Source organism: Dasypus novemcinctus, chromosome 13 (assembly GCF_030445035.2).
Source record: "Dasypus novemcinctus isolate mDasNov1 chromosome 13, mDasNov1.1.hap2, whole genome shotgun sequence".
NCBI classification, from domain to species: domain Eukaryota; kingdom Metazoa; phylum Chordata; class Mammalia; order Cingulata; family Dasypodidae; genus Dasypus; species Dasypus novemcinctus.
Window position 1 is genome coordinate 101,685,575 of NC_080685.1, and position 19,767 is coordinate 101,705,341.

Sequence of the window (19,767 nt, forward strand, 5' to 3'; positions counted from 1 at the left end):
TAATTAAATACCTCTATTTAAAAGTGGTACTTCATTTTGAATTTTTACACGTATAAATGGTAACACACCATACATTTTTGTATTCAAATAGCTTTTCCCCACAATACACTATTTTTTCCAAGGCAAAGTTTTTGAGAATATTAAAATATGATAAATAGGTATTTTCCCTTTCTTTTCAATTATTGCATAAAAATCATAGAATATTTGTTTGTCTTCCTCTGATTACATATCCTTTTCTTATTTCATTTTTTAAAAGTATAATAAACACAGCAAAGCTTCAATATTGGTTCATTAATTATAACAAATGTACCGTACTCAGGTAAGATGTTATTAACAGGGAAAAACGTTAGAATGGAAGAGGGTGGGATATATGGGAATTCCCTGTATTTTCTCTGTGACTTTTCTGTAACCTAAAGCTTCTTTGAAAATAGGTGAAAAAAATAAGGCACTGGGAGAGCAATTGTCATATACATAAAAGATAACAGATCTTATGGTGATGAAAGTCAATGCAAAAAGAAATTTTGGGCTTTGTTTTGGGGGATGTTTTGGATTGCAGAAGGTTGCAACTGTGGTAGGGAAGGATCATTGGTGAGAGGTGTTGGTGGTGGAGGAACTGGGGAGGGTTGCAACTGGGAAATGCCTCTATAGAATACGAATGTGTTTATGTGGCCAGGGGTATTGTCTCAGTGGATGGAAACCCTCACAATAATCAAAGGAAAACTGAATTTTCATCCTGGAGTCCTGGTACATTCTTTAATAGAGTGGCAAGAATCTCTAGAATACCTGGGCAGTGCCTAGCAAAGGAGGACAGACCAATACTCCAGGCCATTGATATTGATGCTTGTACTTATGAACTTTATTCTTGTGAAATCAAAACTTAGCCTAGTAATATATATTGCCTAAGTGTTATTTCCTGAAAGCCTCCTTGTTGCTCAACTGTGGCCTCTCTCTGAGCCAAATTCAGCATATAAGCTCACTGCCTTTCCCCTGACATGGAACATGACTCCCAGGGATGGGCCTCCCTGGCACTGGTGATTATTACCAAGTGCCAATTCGGAAAGCATTTGGAAAAAGATCTTGAGTAAAAGAGGGAAATATTAAATTCAAATGAGATTTTATGGCTAAGAGATATCAAAGTGAATCAAGAGGTCATTCCAGAGGTTATGCTTATGCTTGTCTCAAGGACTTCAATGACTGCCACAGTAAACAGTTCCTCAAGTCAGGGTGCTCCTGAGGTCTCTGGAGGCATCTAGACACTATAGGCATGGCAGACAACCTCAGGAAATCAACACCCCACCTGTGGGTCTTACCTAGGAATAGATGAGAACCTATCTCCCCATTGTATCAGAGTTAGACTCATTTATAATTTTTTTTTACACATGGTTCTTCTGCCCCTTTTATTTGAACCTTTAATTAGCACTACACTTGTTAAATATGTGTCCCAGAGACTTAAATCTTCCAAATATTCATAGGCCAGTTGAGCCCTGTATCTCAGCAGAGCTGCAGCCAACATCTACTCTCCAGTTGATCGGACTAGCCCAGGACAACTAACAAAAGGATGATGATGGACAATATCAGAGAGTATCTAAAACTGCAAGCAAGACAGTTCCACCCATCTGCCCCATTGTACCTAAGCCCCTCTCAATTGGAAGCAGAGTAGGCATCACCATCCCACAATCCTCAAGATTGAGGAAAAAACAACATAAGGGGGAAATATAACTATGGACTAAAGTAGACATTATTATTCCAGTAATGGAAGAACTTCTAACATTGATATAAAGATAGTGATCACCAGAGGTTCTGAGGGGAGGGAAAGGAAAAAATAGGTATAACTTGGGGCATTTGGGAGACATTGGAATTGCACTGCATGATATTGCAAAGACAGATATAGGCCATTATACATTTTGTCAGTCTACAAAATTGTGCAGTGTGAAGTGTATACAATAATTTAGATATAGACCATGGTTAGTGGCAATTCTTCAATGTGTGTTCATCAATTGTAACAGAATATACCACACTAATGAAAGATGTTGTTAATGGAGGAAGATGTGGGAAGGGGAAGGGGTGGGGTATATGGGAATCCCCTATATTTTTGATGTAACATTTATGTAATCTAAAGCTTCTTTAAAAATAGAAATAAATAAATTTTTAAAATTGTAAAAAGTATGGTAAACAATGTGGCAATACTTTATGCATGCCTCTTTGCAGACTTATTTGAGTGGTTCTCTAGAGAAGCTCTCTAGGACTGGAAGTGATGAACATAGGATCCAGGCATTCAAAATGTAACAAATGCCACAAAATTGCTCTCCAAGGTGCCTGCACCAATTTACTTACTATTTTAGAAAATTTCTTTTTCCTCTTAACTCAGTAGTATTTGATATCACAGCACAAATTTTTTCCTAATCAGATTGTTTTAAAAACTGGTGTACCATTCTAATGTTAATTTCCGTTACCCTCATGACCAGTGATGCTGTGTTTCTTCTCATATTTACTGGCTATTTGGTATTGCCTTTTAACATTCTTTGTCCATTTTTTTTTTAGTGGGACTTTAAACATTTAATTTTTATATGGACACTAAATTTTTTATTGTTATATAAATACCAAATATATTGCCTCTGTTTCTTGTTTGGTTTTAAATTCTGTTTACAGATCTCTTAGCATAAATAAAGTTTTAATTTTGACAGAGTTAAATTTAATTTATCAATTAATCAATCAATTGAGTTTATCAGTAACTATATTTGGGCACCTCTGACTTGGCATAGTCCGAGGAGCTGGGAATAGAGCAGAGAATGAGACAAAGCCCCTCTGCTTACACTCTATGAGAAAGAGACAGGTTTAATTAAACAAATACGTAAATAAATATATAGGTTAAATGCTAATATACACTATTGACAAAAATATTGCAAAGTAGAACTGATAAATAGTGTCAGCTGGGGAGGGGCGTTGGGTGAGTCAGCAAAGACCTTTCTGCACAGATGACAACTGAGCAGAGACCTGAAGGTGTGCTACACAGGTATCTAGAGAAAGAGTGTTCCGGGTTAGGGTCCTTGGACTTACAGCAGGCATCAGATTTAGTGACTTAATAACGGTGACTCATCACCAACAAAAAACTTACAGAAAAAATAAAACAAGACTCTGAATTTATGTAAAGCATATTTTAAAAATATTTCGAACTTTACAATTCAATGACAACCAGATTACCACAAAGAATGAAATCTTAGAATGTATACAATTTCCCAGTACTTTATGATAAAATCAGTTTGCATTGGAAAGTGCAAAGAATCAGCTTCAGCACAATGCCCAAGAAGCTGTTTTATTGTGGACTAAAGTGAGGTGATTCCAAATGGGAGAAAGGGAAAAGGCTTTACCATGACGTGGAGACAGATGGTCAACTGCAATGGTGACAGGGCATTTGGTGGCAGCTTTGAGGAATACCATTGCTCTGGCTGAGAAAAATTGTACAGCCAAAGAGGCAGAAATCTTAAATAGTCTCAACAGCTTTAGACAGGAGCCACAATCTTTCATCCAAAGATGGACCTAAAACATATTCAACGAGGAAAGCCACAGTTGCACAAACAAGCAACAGCATCTTCTAAAAAGCCCTTATTAGAAAATGCAGTTTCAAAATGCCCAAGCAAACTCACACTTTTATGCTATGACGTATGTCCAGATCATGCACATGATAGGCATTTTGGCTCTTATTATGAGATGCTGCAATATATGAAAAATTATGTTTAGGATAGAAGAAAACAACTTACCTTTAATCACCATGCAGTTTTCTCATGGTGAGTCTAGTTTTGAATCATAAAAACCCTGTCTTAATATTCCCCACCATAATTAGGCTTGAAAAGATCTCTATGTCCGTTTAGCCTTGGGCTTAGATCTAGTATTTTTATGGGTAGTATTTTCAAAGAAATGCCAGTGGCTGTCAACATATCTGACACATGCTGATCAGGTAACTACACGTGAAGCAATTCACCAATGCAAAACCATGATTGTGAAACTTGCACATGTCCATGCTAGAGAAGTTTTGTAAGATTCTATATTTTCTTTCCAGGACTAATAAAATTTTGTCTCCTTCTCTTGAATTTCTTCCTTTCAATTACTATAGTACCACATGCTTCTTGGGAAAGTTGGCTGGACTAATTCAAACCACAAGAGCGGTGTCAGTTGTTTCACGTTTGCTGCTATTTAAATTGATGCCATATTGTTCAAGGAAGAAGTTATGGGGCAACTGATGAATGATGAATTATATACTAAATCCGAAAGGTATCTATTGAGCACCCACAATGAGCCAGGCTCTGTGCTAGGTAAAGAACAGTCAGAGAAAAAAAAAAAGAGTTCCTAATCTTAGGTTGATTATGTTTATTTATACGGTTTAATGATTCTAACTTGTCAGCAACATGCTGAATGTAAATCTAGAAAATCGTATTATAAACACGATACAACATTACAAGTTGGAATGGAATAAGAATACCTAATTCTTAATGAAGAAAAAGATCAACAGAATAAGGGCCCTAGTCAGCCTATCAGGCAAAACACATCTACCCATTTCACGTTATATTCCTCTCTTCTCCGACTTGTTCCTTCAAATGATGAAGAGAAGTTATCACTCACCAGTTTTCAAACAAATGTCACTTACTGCAGACCTATACATTGTATTTAAAATTACTGAGTTCCTCAAATTGCAAAGCCCTGAAACAGATAAGGAAATGGTAGAGAGATGGGGCACAGGTTATTTCATCAACTACTGACAACCTGCAGTGTCTGAGAGAATCAAATAAATTAGTGTCCTTAAAATATGAAGATTCTGCTTTGAACTTGGAGAATGTGAGCTTCCGAAACAAACACGTTGGGGCATGTTTGAGGGACCAATTACAGAACATTTCAGATTGTTAAAGTAAGGCATCAGTGTACCTGAGAAATTAATTGACCATTAAGACATGTCTGGTCAATCTATTTTTAAGTGAATTGCATTTTATTAAAGTTCTCAGTATTGTAAAATTTGTTAGATAAATTCTAGAGTGAATAAGGCCTTCGAGATTGGGAAAACATAGTTCCAAAATAGCATTGTTTTCCTGAAAATGATGGAAAGAAAATTTTGAAAATACAAATACACACACACATACATACCACCTGCCATTCTTTATTCATTCATTAATATTTTATCCATTGGATTGAACCATATTTTTTATTTCAAAAAATGCTAGTCCATATTTAAAGGGATTTCATAATCCAAGGGGAGCAGGATCATAGCAGATTGGTAGTGATCATGATAAAACTACTAAGAGCTACCAGTGTTAGGTGCTTTTTATATAGCATCTCCTTTAAGCTTCACAACTACCCCCTAAGACAGGAGTTCTTAACCTCTTTCATTCCACTGACCACTTTGCCAGCAGGTGAAATGAATACTACTCTAATTTATTTATTGCATACATTCATAAGTGAAGGAAATGCTAGATTTCAGTTAGAGGTCAGAGAAAATAAAGGTAATAGGTTGATTTCTCCCAATTCAAGCTCACAGATCCCTGGCTAAGACCCCTGCTCTAAGACCTTCCTTGCCAGGACCTGTCCTGGCAAGTAGGGATTCCATGGAAGCATGCCTGACTTTAACAGTGTGATTACTAACGAGTGTGACAAGTCATGTTAGACTAAGCAGATGGCCCCTGTTTCCAGCAAGGACACCCTACTAGTTCATGACATGAGCTATTATTTTCACAGTTCACAGCTTGGCAAAGATAACATGTTTCAGCACTTCATTATTTTTCTGGTTTACCCTGAAAACGTATAAGCTAAGTCCTAAAGTTCAAAACATTGAATTTAGACTGGGAAAGTCAAGCAATATTAGCAACAGAATGTAGATTCGGTGAGGGCAGGGATACATCAATGTCATTCCAATGTCTAGAAGAGTACCTAGCACATTACATAGTAGGTGCTCAATAATAAATATTAGTTTAATGAATGAATAAATGAAAGTATGGATTCAAATATATTTTCTGAATGTAGAGTTATTATGCATGTGTATTTGTGTGTTTAGGGTAAGAGTCCATACTTTTTACCAGATTCTCAAAAAGATCTATGAAATGAGTAATAATCCATTACTGGCAGGAATGAGGGATTCCTACATTGTGCCATGGGTGGGATTTGATGGGCTCTAAGGACATTTCAACTTCAGCATTTGATCTCAAAATACTTTTATCTTTTAAAATTATGAGTATATTTACACCTCACAGTGGATCAGGCCTAAAAGCCAGATTTCTAACTGTGAGATTAAAGTTTCTCTCTTCCTGTAAAGAAATTTTAAGTTTTATTGAACCAGTGGGGAGCCTGAAAGGGTTCTAAAAACCTCAACACAGACAGGTTCTCCAGCTCTGCTAATACCGGACACTACAGTCTTGCCTTATTTTACATCAGGCAACCAGAACAGACTCAGCAGCAGCCCACGTGGTGTGGAGGAGTGGGAGCGGACTATCGTCCTTTGTGGCCGATACCACACTGTTATACATATTATACATATTATGTTATGCACATAATATACATATTTTCTAAACAACTAATTAATGTCTATGGTCCGCAAATATTTCCTGACTTGTGTTTATATAAAGTCATATCAATATAAAAATGAAATAAAATACAAAAGAAGAATAAAATTGCAGGACATTAGAACTGGTCCAGATAATCCACTGGCACACTTCCAACATGAAATCCCAGTTAAGAAGAACAGTCAGTCTGTGATCATGGGCAAAGTTAAATTTCTGCAAAGGCAGTCTACAAAGGATTAATTAAATGTGGTTTCATTTTTAGAGTTCTGCAGGACTTTTAAGCATAATAAGTTCACAAATCAAAATTATTGATTGATAGAACTTACATCCTAAGTTTTGGGTTTGGAATATATGATCATCACAAATTCATTCACAAATGAGGGTGAAATAAGTATTGGTTTGCGTGAAATATAGTTGAAAGATGAAGCAAGAAATTACAGGATTCACATGGCTTCAAAACATCTTTGTATGCCTGGTTCTTATTCCAGTCTTCTATAAAGGCCAAGAAAGCGGGAAGAGCAGGAAGTTAGGAAAAAGAGATTTCCAGGAAGTCTGCCTTGAAAAAAACCAGAACAAAGGGCAGGACAGGAGGGAGCGCTGGGACTTGGGAAATGGTTTCAGAATTTCTCTGAATCCTCTAGCTCTGTTTAAATTCAACAGACACCTCCCTCCTGACTTTCCCTAGTCTCCACTGTCTGATTCCCTTCCCCCTTCTTCTTTCCCAGTTCTTACTTGAGGAAGTTCTTCCAGCCTAGCACAAAAGTCTCTATTCATACTACAAGCTCAGTAAATGCTGTTCAACTAAATATATTTGATACCATTTTAATCCTATTATGCAGTCCAATGCTGACATTATTACAAAGCTTCTATTATTCTCACAGTGTTACAAGAGTGCTGTCCATGAACTTGGAGATGCATAAAAGAAAATCAGGTGAAACTACTATGTCTCTGTGAGTGCCTCATTATCTCAACCAAGGAAATGAATGTTTTCTGATTATTCTCTCCTGTTCTCTGGCATGAGGTCTGGATTTTATACTATTTATTGACACTTGTATAGTTGACCTTGAAGCTCGGTGGTAGATTTCAACAGTAATGTTTAACAATGAGAAATAAATCACTTCCCCTACCAACACTGTACCATTGATGGTTTCAGCTCCAACTTGCTTAACTCTGTTATTTATCCTTTCTTAAGTAAAGAACTAAAAGTGAATTAATGTAACACTGGCCTATGAACTATATTATAAAAGTGTGGGTTACTCAGTATTATTGAAAAATTGAGATAAGAAAGTACTTTTCTAAAATAATGAAATTTGGAAAAAATACTTTAGATTTTGTATTTTATGTTTGAAGATCCTGGCAAAAAAGGGCCACATGTTTATCAACAGAGGCTTTCTATGGCAATAGATTTTGTGATTTTTAAGAAAGCACAAATACAGAAAACAGGTTAAACTTTAAAAAAAAAAGCTTTCTATTTTGAAATCATTTTTAACTTACAGGACCGTTGCAAAAATAATACAACTCCCTTACAGAGAACTCCAACATGTCCCCCACCCAGATACTCAGATCCACCAACTTTTAACATTTTAAAACATTTGCCTTAGGAGAGCAGGTATGGCTCAGTGGTTGAGCACCTGCTTCCCATGTACAAGGTCCTGGGTTCAATCCCCTGTATTTCTTTAAAAAAAAGAAAATTGCCTTATCATTCTATCTTTCTATCATCCATCATCTATCTTTTTATTTATTTTCTAAACATTTGAGAGTAAATTGTATACATCATGATCCTAAACACTTAATATTGCCACGTACTTTTCCTAAGAACAAGGATATCCACTTCTGCCAGCACCATCAGTGCAGTTATCAAGTACAAGAAATTCATAAAGATCACTGTCTGTATTCCAGCTTTTTCATAGGTCCCATTGATGATTTTGGGGATATTTTCTTCTTCATTATTAGATCCAGTCCGAGACCATGTATTTCCTGTACTTGTTATTATCTCATTAATCTTTTTCTTTCTTTTTTAGTTGTGGAAACATATTTAACTTTCCTATCTCAACCACTCCCAAGAACACCACTGAATGGGATTAATCACACTCACAATGTTGTGCTACCTTTACCACCATCTATTACCAGAACTTTCCCATCATCTAAAACATCTAAAACAGAAACCCTGCACCCATTATGCATTATTAACTCCCCACCCCACCCCTCAGTTACCTGTACTCTACTTTCTGTTTCTATGAATTTGCATATTCTAACTATTTCATATAAGTGGAATCATACAATATCTGCCCCTTTGTTTCTGAACTATTTCACTTAACAGGATGTCTTCAAGGTTTATCCATGTAGCAGCTTATGTCAGAACGTCATTCTTTTTTATAGCCAAATACCACTCCATTGTATGTATATACCACTTTTTGTTTATCCATTCATCTGTTGATGGACATTTGGGCTGGCCACCTTTTGGCTATTGTGAATAACGCTGCTATGAATATTGGTATTCAAATATTTGCTGCCCTGCTTCAATTATTTTGTGTATATGCCTAGAGTGGGATTGCCAAGTCATATGGTAATTCCATGATTAATTTTCTGAGAAACCACCAAACTATTTCCATAACAGCTGCACCATTTTATGTTCTCATAAATAATGGACTAAGGTTCTCATTTCTCTGCATCCTCACCAGCACTTGTTATTTTCCTTTGGAAAAAAAATAAATCAAAACTATAGCCATTCTGGTGGTTGTAAGGTTCTATCTTATTGTGGTTTTGATTTACATTTCCCTAATTGCTAAGGATATTGAATATCTTTTCATGTGCTTATTGACAATTTGAATACCTTCTTTGAAAAAATGTCTATTCAAGTCCATTGCCCAATTTTGTAGCGAAGCCTTCAGAATCCCTTCTCATTTCTTTCTGTCCCTATTTTCCTTCGTGCTTTCAATGGGGCTAAAATTTAAAAATCTAAATCTGTAACAAGCAAATTAACTTCAATAGTATTCACAAACTATGTTCCTATACCCTTCCACATTCCCTTCTTTATGTAGTTCTTTTCACAAATTACATGTATAAACATGCAAGTTAAGTCCAAACCATTGAGTCATAATTACTTTTTATTAATTTATATTTTAGATCCTATATGAAGTAAGAGGTAGTTTTGCAAACCAAAAAATACAAAAGCTCTGGCATTTGTATTTATCCACATTGTTATTTTTTCCAGAGACATTTTTTCTTCATGTAGGGGCCATCCACTGGTGACGAACTCCATCAGTTTTTGTTTATCTAGAAATGTCTTAATCTCTCCCTCATTTTTGAAGGGGAATTCTTTGTTGACAATTTATTGTTTTTAACACTTTAAATATGTCATCTCACTGCCATCTTGCCTCTGTGATTTCTAGTGAGAAATCAGCAGTTAGTCTTATCAAGGCTCCCTTGTGTGAAACATGTTTATCTCTTGCAGTTTCTTTATTTTGATATTTGACAATTTGATTATATTGGGTCTATTTGCAGTTATCCTGTTTGGAGTTCATTGAGCTTCTTAGATGTTTATTTTCATGTCTTTTATTAAATTTGGGTAATTTTCAGCCATTATTTCTTTATTCTCTCTGTCCCTTTCTTCCTTCTTCTGGGACTGCCGCAATGCATATATTTGTATATTTGATGGTGTCCAACAGGTTTCTCAGGCTCTATTCACTTTTTTTTGTTTTTTTTTTTTTTATGCTCCTCAGATCAAATAATTTCAATTATCTTATTTTCAAGGTCACTGCTTCTTTCTTCTGCCAGTTCCAATCTGCTGTTGAACCTTTCTGGGGGATTTTTTATTTCTCTCACTGTGGTCTTCAGCTCTTTTTGTTTCCTTTTCATGATTTCTGTAACTTTATTGACATTCTCTTTATGCTCATCTATTGCTTACTTGATTTCATTTAGCTCTTCATTCATGCTTTCCTTTAGTTCTTCAAGCATATTTAGGACCAGTTTGTTTTAAAGATTTATTTATTTGCTCTCTGTGTCCATTCACTGTGTGTTCTCATGTGTCTGCTTGTTTTCTCTCTTTTAAAAAAAATATTTATTTATTTTACTTTATTTCTTTACCCTGTCCCCCCTTGTTGTCTGCCCTCACTGTCTGCTCTCAGCTCTCTGTTACAGCGTGAGTCCGCTTACCTTTACCAGGAGGCCCTGGGAAGTGAACCCTGGACCTCACATACAGTAGATGGGAGCCCAATCGCTTGAACCACAACTGCTTCTCTAGGACCAGTTTTTAAAAGTCTTTTTTTGGTATGTCCAAGCTCTGGTCTTGGTCAATGATAGTTTCTAATTCATTATTCTTTTCCTTTCCACAAGTCATCATTTCCTAATCTTGGTATGTTTTATAATCTTTGTTGCAACCTAGACATTTTGATATTTAAATATGTTATCTCTTATCTTAGTTAACCAAAGGCTGCTAATACAAAAATACCAGAAGTGGATGGACTTTTATAAAGGTAATTTATTATGGGTAAAAATGTCCAAATCAAGGTATCATCAGAGATGCTATCCCACGAAAGGTCAGATCCTGGAGTCCAACCACATGGCAAGGCAAGATGGAGGTTCTGCCAGTCTCTCTCTACTAACTCCTTATGCCCAGTTGTGGGAGAGCAGGCATATCTTCCTAGGCCTTGTGCCCTGGAGCTTCTCTGGGCCTCCTTGTCTTTCTGCAGCTGTATGAAAACTGAATTCCTTTCTCTCACATGGCAGGCGCAAAATGACAGAGCTTCCTTTCTCTGTGCATTTGTTTCTGGAGGAATCAAAGAGAGTGGAGACCCATCCTGGGTCACACCTCACTGATGTAGTCCAATTAAAAGGCCCTAAAGTGATCTATTTAAAGTGATATAATCAAGGATCATTAACTGAATATAATGCAATCAAGGGTTCTTTAACTGAAGGAGATTTAACTAACCAAAAGGACCCATATATAATAGGCATCCATGCACAGGAGTGGATTTGCTTAAAAATATCATTTTCTGGGTTTCACAAAAGACAAGCCAAGACATCTCTGAAATTTAGACATTAAGTTGTCTATTTCTTTAGCTTGTTTCCAGTCAGTGTTATGACAGATACTTCCTTGAATGCCAGGATCTAACAGGAAAAAAAGGAAGAAGAAAGAAAAGAAAAAGAAGCCACTTTCCTCAGTCTTTTCAGATTGATCCCTGTGAGTATTCTCCTTCAAGATTAGCTGTCTTGGGAAACAGACTTTGGCCCAGTGGTTAGGGCGTCCGTCTACCACATGGGAGGTCCATGGTTCAAGCCCCAGGCCTCCTTGACCCGTGTGCAGCTGGCCCATGTGCAGTGCTGATGCGTGCAAGGAGTGCTGTGCCACACAGGGGTGTCCCCCGCGTAGGGGAGCCCCACGCACAAGGAGTGCACCCGTAAGGAGAGCCGCCCAGCGCGAAGGAGGGAGCAGCCTGCAGAGGAATGGCACCGCCCATACTTCTCGTGCCACTGACGACAACAGAAGCGGACAAAGAAACAAGACGCAGCAAAAAGACAGACGCAGCAAAAAGACACAGAAAACAGACAACCGGGGGAGGGGAGGGGAATTAAATAAATAAAAATTAATCTTTAAAAAAAAAAAAAAAGATTAGTTGTCTTAACAATAAGTGTAGAGCAGGGGTCTACAGACCCACAAGTGGTCCATGGAAAGATTTCAGGGGTTCCATGTGCTTGAATTGAAAAAAATCAGCCTATTGTCTTTATTTTCTCTGACCTGTAACTGAAATCTAGCATTTCCTTCACTTATGAATGTATGCAATAAATTACAGTAGTAATAGAATGAAAACAAAACAAAACAAAAATTACAATAGTACTCATTTCAGACCATATTACAGTGGCTGCATATATTGAAAAATGCTTACACTCATCCATATTTTGAAATTACAGTTGTTGTTAGACCTGACACTAGTTCAGTGTCATAAAACTATCTGTTGCCACATTCTGAGAAGGGGTCCGTGGTTTTCACCTGACAAAGGGGTTCATGGAACAAAAAAGGTTAAGAACCCCTGGTGTAGAGAATACTGCTTGGAAGAAGTATAGAATCTTCCCCCATCTTTTCTGCACATGCATCTTGTCCTGAGTAAATGTTCATAGCCCTAGGAATTCCCCCATTTACTTAGATATTAATGTCTACTTTTCCCTAGAAAACCATGTTTCTTCTTGGCCCCAGGCACTGCACTGTCTGTCCCACAGCCAGCAATCCTTTGCCCAGGCATCTGTGGTTTGACTGTTCTATGGAGTTCTGTAGGAGATCTCTGTGAGCTGCCATTATATGCTGGGCAAGTTTGGGAACAGCAATCCTGCTGCAAGTGCCCTGCTTCAGTCCTTCTGGATACCACCAGACAGACAAGAGGCACAGGCATACGTACTCCCAATATGTGCATGAGGGTTACTCTGCTCCTTCTAGACCTGCCATGGAGGCACAAGCCAACTTCATCCTAAGCCAGTGAGGGACTAGCCAGGATGCTGTAAGATCCTACCATTTTTAAGTTACCTTTTTCTTGTGCTTACTTTGTTATGGAAACCCTTTAACTGTTTTCCAGAAGTTTGGGAAAGATGGTTCTACCAGCTCTTGTATGTTGCTTAAAGTTTCTGTGGAAGGACAGAGCCCTAGAGCAGCTCACTCCAACATATGGATAACCAGAAGCCAGATCTCACTTTTCATAACATCCAATTTCTTTCATTTTCATGTATCTTGCATGTATATACTAATTATATAATGTATATCATTCTTAACTTTATATGTATTCCTAATGTATGTATAAACCTTAAGCACATGATTTCTGAATATCTGTTAGTTTAGAATACTTGTAGAACTGTAAGTGATCAAAATATTTTAAAACTATCAGCAATTATGTTAAATGAAAATAATGAACTAACATGTTTGATAAAAGCACGCACTGAAGCTTCTGTGGACTTTGCCAGAATGAAATAGATGAGGGTAACAATCCATTCAAAATGAACTAAATGTAAAAGAAGGGGCAGGGGTCAGTAAGAGGCTAAAATAACATGAAAGAAATTTAAAATTAATTAGAGCTATTATGGTTTTGAACTATATACTTTGAATAAATAAAAATGTGATCAATTGTGTGGTTTGTCTACTCAATCCCCAGAGATTTTATATATATATATATATATATATATATATATATATATATGAATTTGAAAAATCTTTTGTGTATGTTTTGTGTATGTGTGTCTCTAATCAGAACTTTTCTGACTTAAAAAATATTTAGACTTTGGAACGGGTTACTAAGATGAAAAACAGTCCCATTTCCTTCTCCTGGATATTTTTTAAAGTAGGATAAATAGCTGTGTGAATTCCTTCATGAACAGAGAGCATTATTCTGCAAAACTTTTGTAGCTCCTTTTCATTTTGCCATTGTATAAAACTGTCTGAGGCTACAGGATTAATATTGGTACTCTGCAAACTCTCTTGACTTCGCTCTTTTATTTCCATTTTCTTGCAAGACAGAATCCAATCTAAGTAGTAAATGATGGCTTTGGGGCTATAGAACTTCAAGATTTTCTACTTTTTTCTTTGATATCTAATGTAAAATATGCATCAGTGCCTCACAGAAAGAAGCTGTGAGCTTTACACAGTGTTCCCAGAATAAATGAATCTTGCATGCTATCTTTGATACTCCCTTGATTTTTGGTCCACATCTCATAGCAGGATACATTAGAGCATTGCCTCGGGGCAGATACATAATCCTTTTAAGTTCAATATGATTCTGATGGACAACCACATAAATCAAAAACTTAGCAGCCAATTCTCCAACCACAATGTTAAGTCTAATGTTCAGGATTAAATCATGCCCCACACAAAAGACATTCACGTTCTAATTCCCACTTCCACAGGTATGAACTCATTTGTAAATAGTATCTGTGACTCTAGCAAGGTTGATCAAGGTGTGGATGTGAATAAGATCTTCTAAGACCCTATTTAGATGAGACCGAATTGAAATAGCGTGGACCTTGATCCATATGACCAAAGAGCTTATAAGTAAAGGAAATTCAGATTCAGAGGCAGCAGAAGCTGGAAGTCAGTGGAAATCAGAGAAACAGACACAAGGAGATTGCCATATGGCAGAGGAATACCATAATGCTACACACTCTGAGAGAAAGCAAGCCTTGCCAAAAACTTGATGTTGGACTTCAAACTTCCCAAATCATGAGACAATAAAGTCATGTCATTTAAGCCAACCCACTGTGTGGTATTTGTCAAAAGCCCTGACAGCCCACCAGAGGCAGCTTCTAGGGAGTGTGCGAGTGTTCATCTTGACATAGTATATTATATCAGGGGGTGGAGACCCACATGATGAGCAAGAAGGTGGTGGACTCCCATCCTGGGAGGCCTGCTATGTTCTTAAAGAGAGGGGTGGGACTCTCTCAAGAACAAAGGCAGTGCCCAGAAGGGAAGGACAGACCAGTGCATCAAACCTTCAATGTTGTTGCAAGTAACTATGAATCTGGTCCTGCAAAGAGTGAAGCATGGTGGTTGCCATGGATCCTGAGGGAGGGGAAGGGAGGAATAAAATAGATAGAACAAGAGGCATTTTGAGGGCGATGGAAGTGTTCTACTTGATCTTGCAATGATGGATACAGGCCATGTTAAGTTTCATCAAAATCTGTAAACGTGTATGGTCCAAAATGTAAACCATAATGTAAACCACTGACCATGGTTGGTAGCTATGTTTCAATATTTGTACATCAGCTGTAACAAATGTACCATCCACATATAAAATGTTATTAACAGAGGAAAGGGGAAAGGGGGAGGATGTTGGATATATGGGAGTCCCCTATATTCTGTATGTGACTTTGCTGTGATCTGAAACTTCTTTGAAGACAAATTGAAAAAAGTAAAATGTTGGGGGGATAAATGGAAGAAAATGTCACTGTACACACAAGACAGCAGATCTTATAGTGATGAAAGGCAAAATGTCAAAAAAATTATATTTTTTCATTATTTTTTTAAGATTTATTTATTTATTTATTTCTCTCCTCTCCCCCCCACCCCGGTTGTCTGTTCTCTGTGTCTGTTTGCTGCGTCTTCTTCTTTGTCCACTTTTGTTGTTGTGAGCAGCATGGGAATCTGTGTTTTTTTTTTGTTGCATCATCTTGTTGTGTCAGCTCTCCATTTGGGTGGCACCTTTCTTAGGCAGGCTGCTCTTTTGTTTCGCACTGGGTGGCTCTCCTTACGGGGCATACTCCTCACATGGGGCTCCCCTACAAGAGGGACACCCCTGCATGGCATGGCACTCCTTGTGCGCATCAGCACTGAGCATGGGCCAGCTCCACACAGGTCAAGGAGGCCCGAGATTTGAACCGCAGACCTCCCATGTGGTAGATGGACACCCTAACCACTGTGCCAAGTCCGCTTCTCTCATAATTTTTAATTATCCCAAATTTATTTTATTTTTTTTATTTTTTGTATTTTATTTCCTATTTTTAAAACTACCATTATTTCATTTTCTTATTAATTGTATTTGCCTATTTTATTGACTTCATTTTTAAAGAAGTTTTGGATCACAAAGGGTTACAAATGTGGCAGGGGAGGATCTTTTGTGTGGGGTATCAGTAAGGAGGGATACATGGGAGAGGGTTCACCTGGATATACATATAAGGCATATAAATGTGTTCAAATGCTCATGGAGCATTGTCACAGTGAGTAGAAATTCACATAATAACCAAAAGAATATTGAATTCCCAAACTGGAAAGCTCAGCTACATCCTCTGATGGAATAGCAAAAATCTCCCAAGTACTGAGGCAATTGTTAGTGAAGGATAATGGTCCATTGATGAGCCCTTGATATTGATGACTGTGCTTATGAAACTTTACTCTTGAAATTGAAACTTAGCCTAGTATTAAAGGGTACCTAAAAGTTACTTCCTGAGAGCCTCCTTATTGCTCAAATGTGACCTTTCTCTAAACTGAATTCAGCAAATAGATGCAATAACTTCCCTTCAGATGGGACATGACCCCCAGGGATGAGCCTCCCTGGCACTGAAGGATTATTACCAAGCACCAACTATCAAGGCAACTGGAAAAAGACCTTGACCAAAAGGAGGAAAAGGTAAAGAAAAATGAGTTTATATGACTAAGAGACTTCAAAGTGAGTCAGGAGGTCATTCCAGAGGTTACGCCTCTGCATGTCTCAGCAGGATCTCATTGACTGCCAAATTAGACAATACCCCAAATAGGGGGCTCCTGAGGGCTCTGGAGATACCCAGGTGCTACAGTCAGGGTAAATAGCTCATGAATTTGGTGCCTTGCCAATGTGCCCTACTTTGAATTTTGTTCTCCCCCAGAATTGGACTCAGTTGTGGTTTCCCTACACATGGCTCTTCGGTCCCTTCTATTTGAACCTAAGTTTGGTGCTGGAGTTGGTAGGTATATGTCTAAGAGACTTGACTCTTCGGACTGTCCATGTGCCAGCTGGGTCCTGAGCCTCAGCAGAGCCTCAGCACTTACTCTCCAGTTCATTGGACTCACCCAGGAAAGCTAACAAGGAGGTGGTGATGGACAGCCACCACACCAAGGAACTGAGATAGCCTACAACTGCAAGCAAGAGAGCCCCAACCGTCAGCCAAATGGGACTGAAGCCCCCTCTCAATTAGAGGTGGAGTAGACATCACCATCCCAGAATCCTCAGGATTGGAGAATGAACTATGAACTAGAGTGGACTTACTGGTATTCTACTATAGACTTATTGTGATTCTAGCAATGGAAGAATTTGTATCATTGATGTGGAGGCATTGGCCATTGGAGGTTCTGAGGCCAGGAGAGGGATAACAGGTGTAATATGGGGGCGTTTTCAGAACTTGGGAATTGTCCTGAATGACCCTGCAATGACAGATCTAGGCCATTATATGTCTTGCCATAACCTACAGAATTGTGAGAGAGAGCGTAAACTACAACGTAAACTATAATCCATGCTTAGTGGAAATGCTCCAAAATGTGTTCATCAATTGTAACAAATGTACCACTGTAATGAAGGATGTTGTTACTGTGGGGAAAAGTGGGAGGTGTGGTAAGCAGGGCATATGAGAATCACCTACATTTTTTATGTAACATTAATGAAACTTAATTATCTTTTTTTTTTAATTAAAAGAAAAATGCCTTCACACCTAACATTGTGGCTTCCACAGAGAGCTGTTGGAGGGATAATGCTAATGACATTTTAAAATCCTGGTTATTTACTGAAAAGGAAAAAAACTAAGTAAGACGACATAGAAATGCAACATTCTTTTTGTGGCAGTTTGAGTCTTTTGTGGACCCCAGAAAATTTTGTTCTTAAAGCTAACCCATTCCTAAGCAAATAAACCCATTGTAAATTGGACATTTTGATTAGACTCATTTAAGGGATCTTCCTATTTATTAAATTACTTCAGTTAAGGGACTTTGATTCGATTGCGTGACTCAGAGTGGGTCTTTATGCTCTTACTGAAGTCCTTTATAAACAGGGGAAGAAAAATCTACAAACATAGGAAAAATCCTGCAGAGAGAGAGAGGAACCAAGAAGCTGAGAAGAGAAGACCTCTGGAGCCAGAACCTGAGAGGCAATGAGTCTCAGAGGAGAAGGAAGAGACCAGCAGGTGCTGCCACGTGCGTGATCACACACCGCTACAGCGTGGGGAGAAAGTGACCCTAAAGGAGAAGGCAGAGACCAGCAGGTGCTGCTATATGCCTTGCCATATGTCTGATAGCTTACAGCCACAGCTCGAGAGAAAGTGTCTCTAATAATGCCTTAATTTGAATGTTTTCATGGCCTCAGAACTATAAGCTTTTAATCTAATAAATTCCCATTGTAAAAGCCAACCCATTTCTGATCTATTGCTCCCAGCATCTTTCAGCAAACTAAAACACATTTTCTTATGTTCTCTGGCCCCTTCTCTATTTTAACAAGATGCAATATACAATATTCTTAACATTTAATGTCAACGATACATTCTTTTTCTATAATTAAGGCATTTGCTTTTATTTTGAAGACTTTCATTTCATTTCATTCCATGTCCAACATTTTGCATAAAAAAACCATCCTAAATGCAGCAGCATAAAACACCAGCAACCGGACTTGGCCCAGTGGTTAGGGCGTCCGTCTACCACATGGGAGGTCCACGGTTCAAACCCCGGGCCTCCCTGACCCATGTGGAGCTGGCCCATGTGCAGTGCTGATGCGCGCAAGGAGTGCCCTGCCACTCAGGGGTGTCCCCCGCGTAGGGGAGCCCCACGCACAAGGAGTGCACCCCGTAAGGAGAGCCGCCCAGCGCGAAAGAAAGTGCAGCCTGCCCAGGAATGGCGCCGCCCACACTTCCCGTGCCACTGACGACAACAGAAGCGGACAAAGAAACAAGACGCAGCAGCAAATAGACACAGAGAACAGACAAGGGGGGGGGGGGTAAATAAATAAATAAATCTTTAAAAAACAAAACAAAACAAAACACCAGCAACCAACTATTATCTCTCACAGTTCTGGGGTTGACCAGGCTTCCCCAAACATTTCTTAATCAAGGATTTCCATGCAGTTACAGTCAAATGGAATCCAATATTGGTTTCAACCCAAAGGCTTCCTCACTCACGTGGCTGCCAGTCAATGTTGACTCTCAGCTAGAACCTCAACTAGTCCTGTCAGCTAGAATAGGGCCTCTCCATGGGGCCTGCGTGCCCTCACAGCCTGAAGTCTGGGTTCCAGGACCAGGCATCTCAAGAAAGAGAGCCAGAAGGAAGCTGTGTTGCCTTTTCAGATCTACCCTTGGAAGCCCCATAATATCACATCCACACAAGGATACTAACAGGCACAAGAATCCACCCACTTTCAAGGGGAAGGGGTGCAGACCCTACCTCTTGATGGAGGAGTGACAAGATCACATTGCAAGAAGAGTGTGGGAGTTGAGAGACATACTCCTGGCCAGGCTGGAAAATACACCGTGCCACTGAGGATATTCAAGAGACGAATTAGAAAAGAGGAATAACTTGAAAAGGAAAACATTTCTGTAATAGACTGCATGAGAAGGTGCATGTTTTTCTTAAATCAAATTATATCTTGTAGCTTTCTCATTCTTTCTAAATGAATTATTTGAGATGGAACTGTTCACTAATTTTTTTTTTTAATTTAAGCAATGTAACTCTCAAAAAACGCACAAGTATATTGCATTAGCTCGAACCATTACCCAAAAAATATAGTACTGGTTAACTCCT